At 43.3% G+C, this 22,512-nt stretch overlaps 1 long non-coding RNA gene across 1 annotated transcript; it reads right to left on the reverse strand.

Moving 5' to 3' along the window:
• Positions 1-430: 430 nt before the first annotated feature.
• On the reverse strand, positions 431-6,135 carry LOC148114807 (uncharacterized). Its single transcript, XR_015733567.1, has 4 exons — positions 6,050-6,135; positions 1,799-1,872; positions 1,446-1,651; positions 431-516 (listed from the first exon to the last, which is right to left on the reverse strand). It is a non-coding gene; the product is annotated as an uncharacterized LOC148114807 (long non-coding RNA).
• Positions 6,136-22,512: the final 16,377 nt, after the last annotated feature.

Genomic DNA, 22,512 nt, shown 5'->3' on the forward strand with positions numbered 1-22,512 from the left:
AACCATGTGGTCTCGTCCACCATTAAACCATCTTTCCAATCAGCCTCCATGTTTCTAGTGTCTTTCTTCCCACTTGGAACTGAACTCAGATGGACATTTCTTCCAGCACTGCTTTGTTTTTTTCTACTTTTCTCTGTGAGATATCTGTTTAATCTGTCAAAATGTGTGCATTTTATGAGAAGGAAGGAAGGAAGGAAGGAAGGAAGGAAGGAAGGAAGGAAGGAAGGAAGGAAGGAAGGAAGGAAGGAAGGAAGGGGGAAGGAAGGAAGGAAGGCAGGCAGGCTGTTAAAATAAGGAACTAGCCAAAAATGAAACAGCAGATTTGTCAGGTATAAATGCTCTGCCCGTGCCAGGGATCAGCTATAGCTCAGTAGTGCAGGGGTTAACCCAGACACCCACCTGGTCAGCTCCTCCCTTAGACCCCTCCTTACCTGAATCCCCGCCCACAGGTATAAAAGGTGGGCACACTCCTCCATGTTCCAGATCCTAATGTATCCAAGTGATGATAAGATGAACCTGCAAATAAAAGAGAGATATTTTACTTGATGACTAAAGTCTCTTTATTGGGCCTGATCCACCATTCCTCGTAACAAAATGGTAGCAGAGGATAGTTGGTAAGGCCCAGAGATCCCAAACCACAAGACAAGGACCCATACCTACCTGCAGAATGGCAACACCCCCGAAGCAACAGGAAAGCAACCCATCGGACTCGCCAGGGAAGGCAGGAACCTCAACCACCCCCAAAGCCACCACGACGGAAGAAAGGGGGGAGATCGAAAAAGGGAAAAGGGCCCACCACTACGATCAAGAAGAAGAGAAGCTGCGACTCGACGTCCTGCAGCTGTTGAAAGAGCGAGCCGGCGACAAGAACCTCCTTGCCGACCTGCGGAGCTTCATAATCGACCGCGAGGTGGCAAGGAGCGAAGAAGGCTCGGACTCCGAACTCGAGGAGCTGGACTCGGTGAGTGGATCGCCCAAAAGGGCACCCCCAACGGCCACCGAGCCCCAAAGCCCCGCTCTAAATTTGAAACGGCGGCCATCTTTGTCCACGTGGTCGGACAAGATGGCCGACCCCCAACCAATCAGCAAACAGAATTCGAAATGGCCGGCGCGCGAAAAATGCCGGACCATAAACAATGATGAAAGTGACCGGGGAGAGGGGACTGAATCCGACTCCGACCCCTGGTACACCCCCAGCGAGCGGCAAGTGGATAGGGCCATGAAGACCCTTGCCGCCGCCTTCGGCCCAGGCCTCAAAATCACTAAAGAGAAGCTGGAGAGGCCAAAACAAAAGGGAAGACGAGGAGAGGGGCAACGGAGCACCCACCCGAGAGCCACCGACGCCCGTGACAATTCGCCAGCCCACCTTCGCACCCCAGGGACACCGCGCCCCCGATCGCCCAGGCCACGCACCCCGGACCGCATGGATTGGGGCAGCTACTTACAGCCATCGCCGGAGCCCCAGCACCGCCAGGATCTTCACTCCAGAGAAGCAGCTGCTGGACGACGCCTTCCGGAGCACACCTGGACCCCCAAGGCCGAAGCCGAGGCCTACCCGACCGGCAGAGGCCTCTACAGCGGAGCCGCGATGAACAGGTCCTTCCACAGCGACAGCGAAGCTGAAATGGACTTCGCGCATGCGCTCTTCCGCCTAGAGGAAGAAAAAAGAAAAAAATTACAAAGCGGGACTTTTAAACTACCGGCAAGCGTTCCCATGCCTTACTGCTGCTATAGACACATAAGGAACCATGGACAGCAGCCAGCAGTAAGAACTTTACTAATAGTGCTGGGAACTTACCTGTTGACTTTCCCAAGTTGAGGATGGATGGGGGCAATATCCTAGAGTGGTCACAGCAGCTCCAGGTAGTATTTCTGAAAGAAAATATGTCTCATTTTATTAATGACCCCCCAGAGAGACCATGGACTTTAGAGCTGGATTGCATGCACCATAGGGCATTCTACCTTTTGATTGCCAGCATATCCCCCACGATTTACCACTGTATAGGCCATAACCTCACGGTATCAGAGATCATAGGAAAAATGTTTGGGTTATTTTACAGTGAGAGTGTGTCCACCACCACCCAAATTTCCAAAGACTTCTTCTCTGCCAGGCTTAAACCAGGGACCCCCATGAGTGAGCACCTAGTGTCATTGAGCGGTACCAGAGCAGAGCTACACCTTAGGGGGGAAGTTATTTCCGACCAGATCATGAAAAGTGTGATGATCAACTCTTTAGACCACTCATGGAATAACTTCTTGACACACTTAGACACCGTTAGTCTAGGGATGCTATCCGTGGAGAAGCTATCCAACAAGCTTATCGCGGAAGATAATCTGAGGAGGAGCCGCCCCGGCCCTCTCAGAGAACACAAGAGTGAGAAGAGAGTAGTCTTCCAAGAGAAACAACACAACACGCCAGAGTGCTACATCTGCGGGTCGAGGGGACACATCAAAAGGGACTGCCCCAAGAACTATAGGGAGAGAGGCAGGCCAGAGCATAGGTACAGACAAACAGAAAGGCACACATCCGAAGAAAGGTATAGGCGTAGAGACTCGCCCATTCCCAGGGATAAGAGGGGGAACAGAGACAGCTCACGCGACAGCAGGACAGGGTCTCTATATGGGATAGGGGAGCACACACACACCACACACCAAGACAAAGACACCAGCTCATGGCTCCTAGACTACACCACCTACAACCAGAAACTACTCTCATCATTTAAGAGGGAGGATTTTTCCATCAAAGTTGCGGACCAAAACCAGGTTAGAGTAACAGGCAAAGGGACGATTACATTACCAGGCGTAGGGAAAATAGAGGGGGTACTGCTAGTCCCGGAGATACCCCACAACATCCTGGCCGCAGTAAAGCTTAGCAAGGAATCAGGGGTTGAGGTGATCTTCACTAAAGGCAATGTCAAAGTTAGCAGGGATGGGGAAGATGTAGGAAGAGTAACCGTTAACCAAGGGTTACCTTACATAACTTTCTATGAGGATTACACCCACAGCATAAACACCAGTTCAGAGAACGCAGAGGACACTGACCAAGACAGGACTGAGAGTGAACAGGTAGGCGGGAGAGAGATAGATAGCGATGATAACACGACACCAGAAACACAACACAACAAACACACCCAAAAGAGGCCCTCAATAGGCAAACCAATGCATGACAACTGTGCCCATCTGCTGCACCGGAAGCTTGGACACGCCAGTTTTCCCGTGATACAAAAAATGGCCAATTGTACCGAGGGTGTCATAATAAAAAACTGTGAAAACTACCTCGAGTGCTCAGTGTGCAAGTGTTCAAAACTAAAGGTAAAACCCAGACCCAAGAAGTCGTTACGTGCCGCCAAACAAATATTCAACTTAGTACACATGGACCTGGTAGGGCCCCTAAGGCCATCCATAAATTATAAGAAAAGGTACTTTCTCACCATAGTGGATGACTACAGTCGATATGGCTTCGTCTACACCTTAAGAAAAAAGGATGAGGCCTTCCAAAAATTCAAAGAGTTTTATAAAAGAGTAGAAACCCAAAACAACAAACAAATCAAACAGATCATGACCGACAGAGGGTCTGAGTTTCTATCTAAGGACTTCTCCCATTGGCTCAGGTCCAAAGGCGTGATTCACTTTACGTCGTCCCCGTTTTCCGCCTTTCAGAACGGGGTTGCAGAACGACGGAACTCCACGCTGCAAACGATGGTCAGGTGCGCCTTAGAGGACGCGGGCATTGGCCAACACTTCTGGTCTGAAGCACTGGTCTACTCCAACTACACACTAAATAGAACGTGGTCCAGTGTGATAGACAAAACACCATACGAGATCATGTATAACAAGAAGCCACAGATAGCACACCTACACGTGTTCGGTGTAACTGCTGATGTTCACATACCCAAGCAGTTGCGCAAGAAAGGGGATAAGGTATCCAGAAGGCTCAGGTTTATGGGATACGAGCCAGGAACCAAGGGCTTCAGGTTTGTGGACAGCAATAATAGGTTTGTGGTCTCCAGAACAGCGGCATTCCATGAGCAAGCCAACTGGTCCAGGATACACTTAAATGAGGTACCCACCAAGCAGGAGGATAGTCCAATCGAGCAAACTCAAAACAAAAACGAGACAGTGGGTAGGCAGGAAGGGAGCAGGCCCAAGCCCAACCTCCAAGGCATCAAGGTTGAGGGATGGAAAGAGAATCATCCCAAGATAAGTGTCGAATCACTGACACAAAGAGAGGCCAGATATCTGCACGACACTGAGCAGACAGCAACCAGACCGGTCAGGTCAACCAGAAACCAACTGCCAAGAAGGCTAAATGATTACGTGATGCACGTGCACACAAACCACGTTACGCCAAACTCCTACGAAGAGGTACTGAGACTACCCCAGGGGGAGAGGGCAAAGTGGGAGTTAGCCACGGCCAAAGAACTGGACAGCCTGAGGAAGCTGGAGGTATACACCCCCACCAAAGTCCCAGAGGGCAAGAACACAATAGGCACCCGGTGGATCTTCAAAGTCAAGAACTTAGAGGGTGGCCAAAGCCTATACAAAGCAAGATTAGTTGCCCAGGGGTTTGCTCAAAGGTTTCCGGAGGACTACACAGACACCTATTCGCCCACCGTAAGAACAGAGAGCGTCAAAAGCGCCTTGGTCATCGCATCCTTGCTAGGGCTGGAGGTGCACCAGTTCGACGTGCAGACCGCCTACCTGCACGCCAAACTAGACAAAGAGATATACATCAGAGCCCCCCACAGCAAAGAAACCAACAGAGGGGACACCTGGTTACTTTATAAGAGCCTGTATGGGCTAAAGCAATCAGGCAAACGCTGGTACGAATGCCTGGTAGAGGCCCTGAAGTCTATGGGATTCACGGCGACCATAGCTGACAACTGTTTCTTCACCAGGAAAGAGGGGGACTCACCAGAATACATCCTAGTTTACGTGGATGACATTCTATACATCAGCAAATACGAAGCCAACCGCAACACCTTCGCCAGCAGGCTGAGCGAGCATTTCACCCTAAAATACCTTGGAAGAATAAACCGGTACCTGGGGGTGCAAGTCAACCAAACACCAAAAGGTTTCCAACTATCACAGAAAGAGAAAATAGAAGAGTTACTCCATAAGTGCAACATGGCAGACGCCAAGGGATGTGATTCACCCATGCAGGTGGACTTCCTAAAAAATATGCATGATGAATCACCCGAATTTGGAGACAACACGCTGTACAGGTCAGTCATAGGTTCCCTCCTGTATATCGCTAACTGGACAAGACCGGACATTGCTCTACCCGTTAATTTACTGTCCAGGCACGTAAGCAAGCCCACCACATACCACTGGGATGCAGTGAAGAGGGTGCTAAGATACCTGAAACAAAGTGTCAATGCATGCTTAACCCTAGAGCCTGAAAAATCCGACGAACCCATCCTCTCATGCTACGCTGATGCTGACTGGGCCGGAGACGCCAAAGGCCGCAAAAGCACGTCTGGGTACATATTCTACTTAAATAACTGTCCGGTGCATTGGTACACAGGCAAACAAATCTTGGTGGCAACCTCGACTACTGAAGCTGAATACATATGCCTCTCCAAAGCCGCCAACAATCTCATCTGGTTCGACGACCTACTCGCCAGCGTGTGGAGAGAACCAGCTTACCCAATAAATATCTACGAAGATAACAAAGCCGCCATAGAAATATCCATGTCCGACGCCGTAGGGCAAAGGTCAAGGCACATAGACATAAAGTATAAGCACGTTAGACAGCTCTCCAGAATCGGTTTCATAAAGGCCATACACTGCGATACAGAAGAACAGACCGCAGACATACTCACGAAACCCCTACAAGGCAAGCAACACTCACACTTAGTTTCCAAGCTCAACATCCACCCCAGGGTACCAACCAGTCAGTCAGGCCCACAGACACGGGTCAGGCATTTAGAGGGGGATTTGTCAGGTATAAATGCTCTGCCCGTGCCAGGGATCAGCTATAGCTCAGTAGTGCAGGGGTTAACCCAGACACCCACCTGGTCAGCACCTCCCTTAGACCCCTCCTTACCTGAATCCCCGCCCACAGGTATAAAAGGTGGGCACACTCCTCCATGTTCCAGATCCTAATGTATCCAAGTGATGATAAGATGAACCTGCAAATAAAAGAGAGATATTTTACTTGATGACTAAAGTCTCTTTATTGGGCCTGATCCACCATTCCTCGTAACAAGAATTGCATGGTAAGCAAGAAGAAACCACACAAACATGATCCAAAATGAAACATTTCACAGTCTTTATCAGATATCAGATAAAGCAATGCAGGAAATACCCTGTACCAGGGCTCTTAGGTTACCAGTTCAGGGATGCGTAAGAGCAGAATTGTCCTAAAGATGGATGGATGGATTGATAGAAGGAGAAAGAAAAAGAGAGAGAGACAGGCAGACAGACAGGGCAAGTAGTCATACCTTGTTCTTGAAAGACCTTATCCTGCCACTAGGAAAATGACAATGTATTGCTAGTAAGAAATTGACTTGTGCAATGTGCATGCTTTAAATTCAGGGGTTATCCCCTTGAGGACTGCAGAAGTCAGTGCACTGAGGTTAAGGTCTCGCCACGAACAAAATTTCAGAGTTAAAATGGAGGAAAGATAGGATAGTGGCACACACCCATCTGAGAAGAATCTATGGATTGTGAGATTGGATACTATGCTTATAGTGGCTTGGAAACCAATATCCCAGATATGCTGCTTAAGATGATTCCTGGCATTTCCAAACCTTAATGAGCAGTGACTCCCCAAAGACAGACCTAAAGACTGGGGCTTCCTAGCCTGGCTGGTTTAAAATGCCCTCTGAAAACCAGTAGGCCAGACCCACTTTGGGGTGGGGGCGGGAATTAACCTTCAATTATCCAAATGCATATCCAAAATGTGAGCTCAGGACTATTGCTGAAGGAATGTCAGGTATCCTTTATTGAAAAATATGGGGAAAATATTGCACCAATTTAAAAATAATAATCCTTGTCTGAACTAGATTGACTAACTCCATTATTCTAAACAACTCCGACTACAATATTTCTACAAGCATATTTAATCCATCCACAATAATTTTCAACAGACATATCTCATGATTTGGGGGCCTGCATTGGAATAATATTACTTTAATAGTGGAGGATAAAATTTCACTCTTCAGTTATCAATCCTGGTATTACTGCTATCAATTTCTTGCTCTCCCATTGTACATCATAACTATTTAATTTTTTTTTCTCTTTTCTTCTTTTAACAAGAGCTGAAGGTAAGATTTCTTATTTCCATAACATCAACAGTAACAATCATGGCTAAAGTTTAGGAAGAACATTTTCACACATCTCAGTCACCATTCATGCTTCAGGCTTTCACAGAGTGATACCAAAATCCACCATAATCGCTGACTAATATTAATCAATTTATAGTAGTAAAAATGCAATTAGTAAAAATGCAGTATGCTTTAATATTTGAGTTAATGGGGCAGTATTTCAGTGAAACATACTTTCCCCTTTTTAAATGTCATGAATGTAACAGTTTATTACCTCAGAAAAGTAAAAATTATGGATAGCATTGTGTAATGCAATCATTACCAAGGAGTCCTTGTTGAATATAACTTTCACATAATTAAAACCAATTTATGTGCAATGTAGTTGTATGATTGCCCTAGGCACCTATTTGCGATGTTCTGGGCAATCCTTGATATTTTCATTTTTAAAAGTTTTCTACATTTTCTCATTTTCTCAAAAAATGTAGCCCTATACATCCTAAACTTAAGTACCTATCACCCACCAGTTATTGTAAATTTAAAGCACTGAACAACTACCATTAGTGTTTTATTCTAATGTGATTGTCACTGAAGAATTGTGACTGATGTATTGTAGAGCTATGGAAGCAACTTAAAAGGATGCATCCTTTGGTAGAACTATTATGAGCTTGGAGGTGTGGACAATTGAAGTCCAGCAAGCATGCCCTTTCTTCCAGAAATTCAGCCAAAAATTCAAGTAAAAAAAATCCTTCTGATAACCTGCCACCAATCAGACTGAACCTCCCAGCACACCCTAATCTTGCTGGCTGTAGAAAGTTTAACTCTTTTCCAAGGACCTCTTCCATCAGTTCAGCACAAGTAAAAACAGAAAGGAAGGTACATCTCCCTGGCCAATCCCAGTAAAGAATGTAGCAAATCTGCCAATTTGGAAACACTTGGGAAGCTGTATAACAGAGCAGGTTCGCATAGGAAAGTCTTTAATGTAATTCTAAAGTTAATTTATTCATTTTGGCATATTTGAATATTTTTGAATAATTAATAATTTAATTAATTAATTGAATAAAAGAAAAAGATGATTCAGAATATTATGCAGTGTGGGATAAATAGTATAGATGGATTGATAATAGAAACAAAAGTAGGTAATGTTTATAAGAAAGTTAAAGATATATGTATATATGTATATATGTATATATACTGCTCAAAAAAATAAAGTGAACACAAGCAGAAGACATCCGAGATCTGAATGAATGGAATAGTCTTATTAAATACTTTGTTCTTTACATACAGTAGTTTATATACTGCTCAAACAACTAAAGGGAGCACAAAACTACTGTATGTAATGAACAAAGTATTTAATAAGGCTATTTCATTCATTCAGATCTCGGATGTCTTCTGCTTGTGTTCCCTTTATTTTTTTGAGCAGTGTGTGTGTGTGTGTGTGTGTGTGTGTGTGTGTGTGTATGTATGTGTATGTATGTGTGTGTGTGTGTGTGTGTGTGTGTGTGTGTGTGTGTGTGTGTTCTCTCTAGCCAGGTTTTATATATATATATATATATTTATTTATTTGTTTATGTAAGTTTTCACGGGTATGTATGTGTGTATAGTTAATATTTCGGGTTTCTTCCCGTGTAATTGTGGATATATCCCTAAAAGAGTAGAAGCGACGTTTCGACAGAATCCCATCTGCCATCATCAGGCTTATGTCAGCAGTCTTTTGCACTAACTGCCGTTGGTATTTCAAATCTGGTGCTGGTAATCTGGGATGGCTCCACCTTTTCATTCTGATTGGTTGGGAGTCCCAGTATGTGTTTATTGGCTTGGCTTCGGGTGTATGGTCGGTTTTTCTCCACTAGGTGGCAGGGCTTCATCTTTGTGGCTGGTTTGAATATGATTTGGTTGGGATTTTTTTGATTAATGTTTGGTCTATGTTTTATATATGGTGTTAAGATTCGTCTATCTATGAGAGCAGGTTTCCAAATAGTAGGCAGACGTGAAGTGTCATCCCGTTTATTCATGCAATATGGTCTTTTTTCTATTTCAATTGCTTCTCTGATTATCCTGCCATTGAGATGTTCTATTTTTGCAACTGTTTTTGTTTTATTAAAATTAATATTGTGTCCTGTTGTATTTATGTGTTGAACTAATGATGATGTGTGTTCTTGCTTTTGTATTGAGTTTTTGTGTTCCTCGATGCGCACACTCATTCTTCTGTTGGTCTGTCCAATGTATGTTGATGGGCAGGAAGCACACGGGATTTCGTATATGCCTTGATCTTCTAATTCTATTTTGTCTTTGGGGTTTCTCAGAATGGACGATATCTTCTATCTGTGCAAAATATGGTTTTGATGTTGTGTTTATGTAATACTTTGCTAATTTTATCTGTTGTTCCCCTTATATAGGGCAAGATGGCTTTCCCATTGTTTTGTTCCTCTTGTTGTTTTTTATTCTGTCTTGGTGTTGTATGTTTGATCATATTGATGACTTTATTTCTACAGAACCCATTTGATGTCAGTACATTAGTTAGTGTATATAATTCTGTTTGTAAATGTGCTTCATCAGCCAGACGTTTAGTTCTTGTGGTTAATGTTTTGGCAACAGAGTTTATTTGTGCTGGATGGTGGTGTGATTTGGCATTGAGATAGCGGTTCGTATGTGTCTTCTTTTGATAGATGGTATGTCCTAAGGTGCCATCAGATTTTTTATAAATTAATACATCGAGGAAAGGTAACTGGTTTTCTGATTCTATCTCCATGGTGAACTTTATTTTGGGATGGAGGCTGTTCAAATAGGCAGTGGTTGGTCAGATCTAAGATGTGCTTGGGGGGGTTATATTTGTTTTGGATAACTGTCAAGGCTTCTTTGATTGGTACTTGGGTGAAGAGGGCTATGACATCGAAGCTCACGAGTAGGTCACTGGGCAACCACTGCCTATCCAACACATACTTCATCTATAATGGACAGAAATACAAACAAATAGAAGGAGCACCCATGGGATCACCCCTCTCACCTGTCATTGCTAACCTCTACATGGAACACTTTGAAACCCAAGCTCTAGAAAAATCTGATCACAAACCCAAACTCTGGCTCAGATATGTAGACGACACCTTCATAATCTGGCCACATGGGAAAGAAAAACTGGACAACTTCCTCATACACCTCAACAGCCTACACCCCAAAATACAGTTCACCATGGAAACAGAAGCGAACAACCAACTTCCCTTCTTGGATGTCTTAGTCTACAGAAAATCCAATGGCTCCCTAGGACACACTATCTACCAGAAGAAAACACACACAAACCGCTATTTGCATGCACTCTCACACCACCACCCTGCCCAGATCAACTCTGTAGCCAAGACACTCATTTCCAGAACAAAACGCTTAGCTGACGAACAACACCTAAAAACCGAACTACACACTCTCACTAACGTACTAACATCCAATGGATTCCAAAGAAATAAGATCACCAACCTAATCCAAAAAGAAACCCCCACTAAAATCCAAGACAGAGAACAAGAAAACGGCAAAGCCCTCCTCCCATACATAAAAGGCACCACAGACAGAATAAGCAAAATCCTCCACAAACATAACATCAAGACAGCATTCTGCACAAATCGAAAAATATCCACCATCCTAAGGAACCCCAAAGACAAAATTGAGTTAGAAAATCAAGGAGTATATGAAATCCCATGCACCGCCTGCCCCACCACATACATCGGACAAACCAACAGACGAATAAGTGCACGCATAGAAGAACACATGAACTCAGTCAGAAAAGAGGAACCAACTTCTTCCCTGGTCCAACACCTTAAAGCCACAGGACATGATATTGACTTTAAAAAGACCAGAACTATCGCCAAAACTGAACACTTTAACAACAGAATAATCAGAGAAGCCATCGAGATAGAAAAACGCCCACACAGCATGAACAAACGAGACGATACCTCCCGCCTACCAGCCATTTGGAAACCCGCCCTTATTGACAAACGAGTCCCTAACATGACGAATGACACCAGACCCACACTCACGAGAGCCACACAGGATGTCACCACCACACATCCACGCAGAAAGCAGACTCAAACCCACACTGATAATGAGCCACGACCAAGGACCAGAAGCCAGACCGCAGCTGCATCATTAGCCACTTTAAACCCCTCCAATCCATACATGAAGCAGACTGACACCCACCATGAAGAGCTCGCACGGCCACAAACACGAAGCCAAACAACAACAACGCAGCTCACCAGCTCAAATCCCCCTGCAACTCAGACTAAGCTGAGCACAACCAAGCCCCCACCCAAACAGAACACACCCCCAGCCAATCAGAGCACAACCAACCCCCCATCCAATCAGAGCACAGCCAAGCCCCTAACCAATCAGAACACACCTCCACCCAATCAGAACACAGCCAAGTTCCCACCCAAACAGCTCACACACCCACTAGCAGTTAAAAGGAAGAGACAGCTGCAATCTCACATTGCTCCTGGAAGCACGAAGCCGAGAACACCAGCCTGAAGATGACGAATGAGACTTCGTCGAAACGTCGCCAAGACACTTCCAATTTTACGTGGGAGAAGACCCGAATAACCAAAGACCTACATACAAACACCCGCGAAAACCTGAGAAAACAAATATATATATATATGTATATGTAAATGTATATGTATATGTATATGTATGTATATGTATATGTATATGTATATGTATATGTATATGTATATGTGTGTGTGTGTGTGTATATATATATATATATATATATATATATATATATATACACACACACACACACACACACACACACACACACACACACACACACACAGAGAGGCACGAAGCCGAAGGCACCAGCCTGATGATGACGAGTGGGACTTCAACGTCGCCAAGATACCCTCAATCTTACATGGGAAAAGACCCGAATACGCCAAGACTTGCATACCTCTACCCATGAAAATCTACGAAAACATATAATGTAGAGTTTATATGAACAATTAACCCAACCTTTTTCTTGTTTTTTGAAGAAAAAAAATGACACTGTCTGTTCGATTATGTATTGGAATTTTGAAAAAGAAAACCACAATATTTTTTTTTTAAAAAAAGGAAAGTCTTTAATGAGAAATATCCTTTATTAAACCACTGTAGCCAAATTTCTGGCAATAAAAAGTAGTTGATTGGGAAAGGGGGAATATAACAAAAACAAAGGATGGCAATAGTCACACACCATATGAATTACAAATAAAATTAATACAGTCAAACTAAACTGGGTATCTACTTGAATAAAAATTCATGCTTTGGCATATATTCAGGGTTCATGAAAGAAAGATCATTCACTTGCAAGATATTCCTTCTCTTTCTCTGCTGTCTTCTTCTGTACATGATTCTAAGTTTCACAGAATAAGGAATATAATTAAAACACACACTTTGCAGAAAGGAACAATTACTATGACCACCCTTGATATCATAGTCAAATGACGGGGGGAGGGGGATTTAGCAGCTGAACTCACATTCCTAATGATTCTTAATTTGGTGATCAAGGTGCTTATCATGTAGACCGATCAAAAGTAATCCCAAGTATTCAAGCTTCTCAGCATGGGGTCAATTTAGCAAATGATTAGGAGACCAAAAACTAGGAATTGTCGTAGTATTTCATGCAATGAAATCATTAGTCAAGTGATCACTATATTCAATAAACTTTCACGCATATTTTTAGAAGCAGACGGCATCATGCCTGAAGCAGTATTTAGTTGTTTGTGAGCAAATGAAACACAAAGAGGACAATTATTGTTATATTCTATATTAATTGGTACTTGCACTGTTTTTCATAAATGTTAAAGTATATGGTATAGCAAATCATCTTCATTAGTACAGTTCCCACTAAATGTTGTTTAGCAGTGTATTTTGGATTTAAATTTTGGGACTACACATAAACTAAATATAAGTCCATTAGTTTTTAATAGATTGAAGAGAGATTTGATTTTAAACCCAAGGAATATCAACAATGGGAAAAAGTTGGAATACAGATATTACCAAAAGGCTATGAATTCCCTAAATTAAAAAAAAAGTTTATGAATTGAAAGACAGAAAGAAAGAGAAAATTCTCCTAGGCCAGGAATAGACCTTGTGGTTCTTCTTGATACTGTTGTGGATACCTCCCTTGGTGTCTACCAGGTTCCCTGATACCTGAGACTTTTTTCTCAAATGGCCACACCTACCATGGTGATTTTGTCTACCAAATTGAGGCAGGGAATAAATTGATTAAATAAACAATACAACTCCTACATGCCTTGGAAATTCTAAATGTGCACTGGATCCAGAAATTCTCCATCCCTATTTTATGTTGTCATATGATGTATATTGTAAGAGAAGAGCAAGCAGAGCTAGGGGGCAGAGTTAAGCGGTTCATCAGCCTAAGTCACTATGTTCCCACAAACGGTCTAAGTCCAACCCCTCTTGAATTCTGTTGACCCTTATCTGATACTAGTTTATTATATGTTAGTTGAATAGATTCTTATGTACAGGTTTCAGCATAAATCCTCTGAACTGGAATTTATGTATGACCCTTAGCTTTCATCCCTGACAATATAGGACAAAAGCTTGCTATTGACTAAATTATTTTTTTCTTCCAGTATGTCAAGTAAACAGACCAAGGGTCTTTCCACACTGCTGAGCTGATTAACTATTTATCTACCCATCCATCCATCCATCCATCAGCTGAAGAAAAATATACCAACATTAAAAATGCTGATCAGCCTCTATTGCAGGGGTGAAATGCTCCCGGTTCGGACCGGCTCGGGCGAGTAGGTAGCGATGGCGGCAGGCAGTTCGGAGAACCGGTAGCAAAAATCCCTTCCCCCCCCCAGCCTCCAGCTTGCTTACCTTCGCACGCTGCTTTGCTTCGCTTGCCGTAATCCCTGCAAACCATTGCATCAGTAAGCAACTGAATCTCCCTACCTGCAATCAAGCTCATCGGTGAGCAACTCTTTCTGCCTGCCTGCCTGCCTGCCTGCCTGCCAGTTTTTTTCCCCTTTGGGAGCTTTAAAAAAAATAGTTAACTGGGGTTTTTTTTAATTGTTCTTTTTTTAGACCTAGCCATTTAAAGTTTAGGAAGTTTTAAAGTTAGCTGCTTTTATATAGGATAGGATAATTTTATTTCTATACCGCCCCTCTCCCGAAGGACTCGGGGCGGTCTACAGCCAGGTAAAAACACAATACAAATATCACAATTTAAATTAAAAATTATTAAAAGTATTACATTTAAGGCCAATTAGCTAAAAACCCAAAAATTTAAGAATTCCGAATTTAAAACTCAATTATGAAGCTAGCCCTGCCAGTCAGAAGAGCAGGGTCTTAAGAGCACAGCAGAAAACTCGGAGGTCAGAGATCTTGCGTATGTCCGGGGGCAGTTCATTCCAAAGGGCAGGGGCTCCCACAGAGAAGGCTCTCCCCCTGGGTGTCGCCAGCCGGCATAATTTGGCCAACGGCACCCTGAGGAGTCCCTCTCTGTGGGAGCGAACTGGTCAATGGGAGGCTATCGGTGGCAGAAGGCGGTCTCGTAGGTACCCAGGTCCTGAACCATGGAGTGCTTTAAAGGTGGTAACCAACACCTTGAATCGCACCCAGAAGACCACTGGGAGCCAGTGCAGCTCGCGCAGGAGAGATGTTACATGGGCACAACGAGTTGCACCCATAATTACCCATGCGGCCACATTCTGGACCAGTTGGAGCCTGCGAGTGCTCTTCAAGGGGAGCCCCATTTAGAGAGCATTACAATAGTCCAGCCGGGAGGTAACAAGGGCCTGAGTGACTGTGCGCAAGGTGTCCTGGTCCAGAAAGGGATGCAACTGGCGAATCAGGCGAACCTGATAGAAAGCCCCCCCTAGCCACGGTCGTCATATGCTCTTCTAAAGACAGCCGTGCATCCAGGAGGATGCCCAGATTGCGAGCCCTCTCTGTGGGGGGGTAGAGATTCACCCCCTATAGACAGCGATGGCATCACCTGACTATACCGGGACGCCAGTAGCCACAGCCACTCGGTCTTGGAAGGGTTGAGTCTGAACCTATTTCTCCCCATCCAGACCCGTACAGCCTCCAGGCAGCGGGACATCATGTCAAGGGCATCATTGGGGTGGTCTGGGGTGGAGATGTACAGCTGAGTGTCATCAGCGTTCTGATGTACCCTCACCCCAAAACCACGGCTGATCTCGCCCAGCGGCTTCACATAAATGTTGAACAGAAGGGGTCAGAGGACCGACCCTTGCGGCACCCCCCAAGTGAGGAGCCTCAAGGTCGACCTCTGCCCCCCTGCCAACACAAACTGCGAGTGGTCGGAGAGGAAGGAGGAGAACCACCGCAACACAGTGCCCCCTATTCCTAACCCCATCAACCGCTGCTGCATGATACCATGGTCGATGGTATCAAAAGCTGCTGAGAGATCTAATAGGACCAGAACAGAGGAACAACCTCTGTCCCAAGCCCTCCAGAGATCATCCACGAATGCGACCAATGCCTTTTCCGTGCTGTACCCCCGTCTGAAGCCCAACTGGTAAGGGTCCAGATAGACAGCTTCATCCAGGTACTGGGGGAACTGTCGTGCCACCACACTCTCAACAACCTTCACCACAAAATGAAGGTTGGAGACCGGATGGTAATTTACTAATACAGCCGGGTCCAGGGAAGGCTTCTTGAGGAGGGGCCTCACCACCGCCTTCTTCAAGGCGGCAGGAGAGGTGCCCTCACTCAGAGAAGCATTTATAATCCTCTGGAGCCAGCCTCGTGTAACCTCCCAGGAGGCCAGTACCAACCAGGAGGGACACGGGTCCAATAAACATGTGGCAGCACTAAGCCTACCCAGAATCCTGTCCATGTCCTCGGGAGCCACAGGGACAAACTCTTCCCAGATAATGTTATCAAGACCTACCCCCATCTCCCCCCCCTGGACTCACCCAGTCGGAGTCCAAGCCTTCCCGAATCCGAGCGACTTTATCATGCAGGAACTGCACAAACTCCTCATCTTGACCCTGCAAGGGGTCTTCCTGTGCTCCCCCAAAGAAGGGAACTGGTCACCCTAAACAGAGCAGCTGGGCGGTTCTCTGCAAATGTGATAAGAGCAGAAAAATAGTTAGATTTTGCCACTTTTATCGCCACTAGGTAGGTCTTGATATAAGACCTCACCAGTTTTCGGTCAGATTCAGATTGACTAGTCCTCCAGACACTCTCTAGGCGTCTTTTCCGACATTTCATCTCTTTCAGCTCCTCAGAGAACCAAAGAGCCAATTGAGATTGACATCGGGTCAGAGGCCGCAAAGGCACGACGTGGTCTAAAGAGTCGGCGGCCGCCCTATCCCAGGCGGCCACCAGGTCTTCAGTCAAGTTGTGTGCCAGAGTCTCAGGAAATGGCCCAAGCTTCATCAGGAACCTATCAGGGTCCATCAGGCGCCTGGGACGGAACCACCTGGTCGGTTCCGTCTCCCTGCGGCGAGGGGAAGCGGCTCGGAAGTCTAAGTGAAGGAGAGAATGATCTGTCCATGACAAGGGCTTAATATCTAAATCCCCTATTCCTAGATCATTCAACCACTGACCAGAGACAAAAATCAAGTCCAGAGTTTGTCCTGTGTGAGTGGGGCCTTGAACAAACTGGGTCAGGTCCATGGCCGTCATGGAAGCCATGAAGTCCCTAGCTGCCTCCAATGTCTCACCGATGGATGGCAGGTTGAAATCCCCCATGACAACGAGTCTGGGGATATCCACCGCCACCCCAGCAATAACGTCAAACAGCTCGGGTAGGGTTGCCGCCACGTGGCAGGGAGCCAGGTACGTAGTCAGCAAGCCCATCTGCACCCCACGACCCCACTTCACAAAGAGGGACTCACATCCGGCTATCTGAGGAACAGTGGCCTCCCTTGGGCAAAGACTTTCCCTAATAATCGCTGCCACCCCACCGCCCCTCCCCTGGGCCCTCGGCTGATGAAATACACAGAAACCCAGTGGACACATTTCTACGAGGGGGACCCCCCCCTCCTGGCCCAACCAGGTCTCCGTAATCCCTGCCAGGTCCGCACCCCCCCTCCAATAAAAGGTCACAAATGAAGGGGGCTTTATTAACCACCGATCTGGCATTACACAACATCAGCCAAGGACCCAGGGCCTGAGATTCTGTGCAACCCGGGAAACGAGACATGCATTGGGGGCCAGAGTATGCAATCGCTCGCAAACAGTGCGTGCGTACCCCCCAAACATGATATGGCCCCCTGCGTCCACCGTGCCTGCCCCTCCCACTCACCATTTCAATTCAGCTGCCCTTCATCTCACCCCCCGGCACCCCATCCCCGTCCCCTCCGCTGCGCCCATCTGACCCACCACCCCCTTCAGTGGCTATATGGGACCCCCAGGTCCACCTTTACAATCCCCTCCCCCCTCCCGGGTCCTCTTAAAATTTTTGTTAAAAATTTTGTTAAAAAACAAAAAAAAATTGTTATATAAAAATAAAAATAAAATAAAATATTTGTGCAGTTTTCTGAGATTTTGTGTATTTCTGTAGTGTTTCACTCTAACTACACAAACACACAAAATCTCACAAAGCTGTATGTGGAATTCTGTGTGTGTAAAGTGTGAAAGTTAGTTTTTTTGGGCTTTTTGTGGCTGTGTGAGGTTCCTGCTTGTTGCAGGGGCCATTTTGGGTCTAGCACAGCTGCTTTTACATTGTGGATGAGCCAGTTGTGTTGTGTTGTGTTTTGTAGATTAAAAAAGGGCAAAGAAGTGACATCAACTTGGCCATGCCCACCTGACCACCAAGCCACGCCCACCCAGTCACCTGACCACCAAGCCACGCCCACCTGACCACCAATCCACGCCCACCCAGTCACCTGACCACCAAGCCACGCCCACTAATTAAGCCACGCCCACAGAACCGGTAGCGAAAATTTTTAGATTTCACCCCTGCTCTATTACCTCTATTTCCAATGCCTATCAGTCAACTCGTTTCATCCAAAATAACAGATTTGATACACCTTGTACTGAAATAATTGGGAAAATACTACTTTAACCCTGAAGAACGATTTGAGACCGTGTCAATCATGAACTAAGGACAAGATAAATTTAGTGTCATGAGGATGTGACAGAAAAGAAATATTGCCAGGATCTTTTTGTCCCACTGTAGATGCATATGGACAAAAACGTTTAGTTAAGTCTGGAAAATATTTATTTAGTTCAGTATAAATAAGAAATCATTTATTTATTAAATTTCTTTACTGCCTATCTCACCACAAGGCAACTTATGAAGTCAGAGCAATAATTTAACCAGGATAAAATACCATAGAAATCATATGACCAGTTATCATTAGCCCAAAAAAAATGTAAAAATCCACTTGGTTGAGTTGGTTTGCTATAGAAATTGAATAAATAAAATAAAAATATTTTTATGTAAGAAATCCTCAGCCCAAGCTGTTGACAAATAATTATTAGCTGACTTTCCTTTTTTAGAAAGATTACTGGGCCTTACTGTCCAAGATGGTGATAGGTTTTAGAGACTTAGACTTAGAATGACTTTATTGTCACTTTAAATGTACACTAATCGGCATAAATTAAAATGAAATTTCGTTGCATACAGCTCTCAAAGGGTCACCACCTCCAATATACACTAATAAACATGAATAACAAACAAACAAATAAATATGCATATACCCACATCATATGAGATCATTAGGAAAATAGAAGAAGCCATATGAAAGTATGAAAATTTAAAATGTAACTATCTGAACTCTGTGTGAAATTCTCTGAATGAGGAAGGATGGATTGCATAAATAAGGGTTCTTTTGGAAGAAGCTCTAACTAATATATTTTAGGTTTGCCTGAAAAACTCTCATTCAGGCATTAAAGCCAAAGAGAGTTAGTAGAGTTAAGGTGTTTTTAGAATATTTATATTGTATTTGTAAGATGGGAAAAGATTAAGCAAATTAACGCAAGTGTTCATAAATATCAAAAGTAAATTTTTCAAGAACCTAAAAGATGATTGGGAATTAGCAATTAATGAAGGAAAGCTAGTCAGTTAAAAAGTCATTCAAATCTATGATTGGAAATCTCCATAGTTTGTTTTATTTACTTATTTATTTTAACAAAGCAGCCATGTGGAGCTGTTAATTTGACCTAGGAAATAGCACCGTCAGTTCAGACAGTAATTTAGGACCAAGGAAATGGCATAAAAAGAAACTCTTTCATCCTTACCCCATTTTCTCAATACATTTAACAGCCCCAAGAGACTGCTTTGAAGTTAAATAGTAAGTCGTCTAAGATGACAGAATCCTGATAGGACAATTTTGGAAAATATTCGTCAAAATTACTACCTTCTGCAGTCCAGAGACAAACAAACAAAAGTATTTTATTACTAGTATGATTGATAAACTACTTAGGATTTTGTTAAATGTGTCAAAGCAGCTGGCTTCCATGCCTAAAATACAATTACAAATCAGGCTTAGACTAGCACCTAAACCACTATACCAAATTGGCTGTCATTTTCTAAATAGAAAAGTCACTAAATTAATTAATAAATGTAAAATGACATAAAACTATAGCATAATATTAATAACAGAGAAAATAGTGCCATAAAACAATTTTTAAAATGGTATAAAGATAGTTCTCAAGTTACGACCACAATTGAGCCCAAAATTTATGTTGCTATGTGAAACATTTGTTAAGTGAGTTTGCCCCATTTTACAACTTTTCTTGCCACAGTTGTTAAATGAATCATTGCATTTGTTGAATTAGTAACATGGTTGTTAACTGAATCTGGCTTCCCCGTTGACTTTGCTGGTTAGAAAGTCGCAAAAAGGGATCACATGAGCTTTCAACACAGCAATAGTTCATAAATATGAATCAGTTGCCAAGCATCTGAATTTTGATCACATGACCATGGGGAAGCTGCAATGGCTATAAGTGTGAAAAACAGTCATAAATCTCTTTTTTCAGTGCAGTTGTAATTTTGAACAGCCATTAAATGAACTGTTGTAAGTGGAGGACTACCTGTACTCCAGATATATAAATTTCAACCTGAATATTACTTACTTATTTATTTGTAACAGATAGCAAGCTCTAAAGGTCACTTTAGAGGAAAACACATACACATATTTGTCAGCCCTTTGAGGTAGACCAGAGTTGAACACCAAAGTCATGAATTCTAAATCCACTTTTATTATAGGGTTACAGTAACAGAATCTTGAAATTTTAAAATTAAGAACTGGAAAAAGTCAAGTCTATTCACTTTCTCTCAGCTGTGGTTTCAGATTTCTCTTGTTTGACTGTTGCCTTGACTATGGCTCTTCCCCAAGGTTATTCGAACAGCCCATTACAGTACACACGCAACACAAATGACTGTAACCAAATTCTTGCCCCCTCTAGCAAGAAACCCAGGAAAGACCTTTGGCTAAATTCCTAAGCAAACATCATTCTCACTCAACTAAGATTAAATAGCCACGGAGAAATTTTCTGGATATGTTATTTTGCAGTTTTCTTGGGAGCATGGTGATTGGAAAAAAAGAAGTAAATGGTCTAAAATGTAGGGGAAACTTGCAGGATTTTAGGAAAGAAAGTTGCCTGAGTCTTGTCTCTCCTCTCCTCTCCTCTTGGATGCGATTCTTTTCTTAGCTATTTTCCCTGAGATTCAATTTTCATTTCCTCATTGTCCTTTTATTTACACATGCTCTTGAAATTTTGGCCCTTTTCTCTAAATCCATCACCTCCTTTGTGTTTCTTTTAATATTTCATGCTTTTTAATGAAGTAAATACAATTTTATATAAACAAATTTTACTGCCAGTTTATGTCTCAGTAGATGTAACCAAGTAATAGCCCTCAGATGTCCCAGGCCTCTGTAGATTGATTTAGCACTTGCTACACTTAAACTTCAGTCATTTTTAATTAGGGAAAGGTATTTTCACTTTTTAACTTTGGTCACATCTCCTTGGTTTAGGGTTGGAAGAGAAATGGTAAAAGTGACAAGACCTACTGTTTCTCCAGAGCAGTGGTTCCATTGCCAATCTACTCTGTTAGGAAGAGAACCAGTTTTGCAGCAGCATCTGCCAGGAAGGGAAGAGCAGGTCAAGGGTGCCAAAAGCCCCAACTCTTTTGTACAGGTCTTGTGATTTAACCCAGGATCTTAATTTCAATCTTCAATCCTGCCCCCATCATCCTGCTTTGCTTCATAGCAGACAGACTTTTTTCTCAGCAAAAATCAAGCCAAAGTTAAAAGTTGAGCTGTTCTTCTCGCTTTTTAACTTATTAGCTGTTTTACTACCTTCTTTGGTGAATTAGTGTGCTGATTAATTTCTCTTCTTTTTATATTTAGCATACTGGATCTACTGGAGCTCTTTTTATTGTTCTTATATTCCTTCTTCAAATTTGGAGCTTTGGCCTTTCTAATCATTAGCAACTTTAATTCTAAGTCACTTGTCCATACTATACTCTGGTCCTGTGTCTCTCCTTCCATCTGCCAGGTTTCAGAATTTTGTTTTCTGCAGCTACATTTGGCTACTGTCACAAACGTTTGCAGTTTTTCCTGGCACAGCTCCCATACATCACTGCTCTGAATTTATTAAAAATTATTTTCTTGAAGTCCAAGATTATATTCAATTTAATTTTCTTTTAAATCAAGAACTCCAATATAATATTATCATTTCCCTCGAGTTTCCTGCTATCTCTTCCTCAATCAATACCTTGTATTGGTTAGTATCAAGGCAAAAACAGCCAATCCTCTTGTGACTTCCTTCATCTTTATTAACAGAGCTAATTAGGACACAGTAAATTCTTGATTCACTGGATTAATGAGTAGAAGTTGTATCCATTACAGATGAATGTTTGCCCAATCAAATATTTATCCTAATCTTGTCCAATAACAAGTAGGTCAAGGGGAATAAGTAGAATAAGGTTAGTGCACATCATCCCCATTTTCCTCAGTGGCTCCCAAGCATGTCATATCCCACTGACTCATTTCCACCCTCCCTGTCTTCCCAGCACCTTCCCTCTCTCTCTTATCTATTGCTAATGTCCCAGTGGGGTTTTTCTGTTTTGTTCATTAAAGTCCATTAAGCAAGATTCATTAAATCAAGGATTTAACACATCACTTTTTATTAATTCTGCTACTTATTTTAGTCCATATGCTCTCTATTGTACCACCAAGTTCATTCACCTAGCTAGATTTCTTAGCAAGGGTGGATGTTTTAACATATAATATGACTGTTCCCTTTCTACTGTTTTTGTTCCTTT

Source organism: Pantherophis guttatus, chromosome 3, assembly GCF_059756535.1.
Source record: "Pantherophis guttatus breed Tessera chromosome 3, ASM5975653v1, whole genome shotgun sequence".
In the NCBI taxonomy this organism is placed as follows: Eukaryota; Metazoa; Chordata; class Lepidosauria; order Squamata; family Colubridae; genus Pantherophis; species Pantherophis guttatus.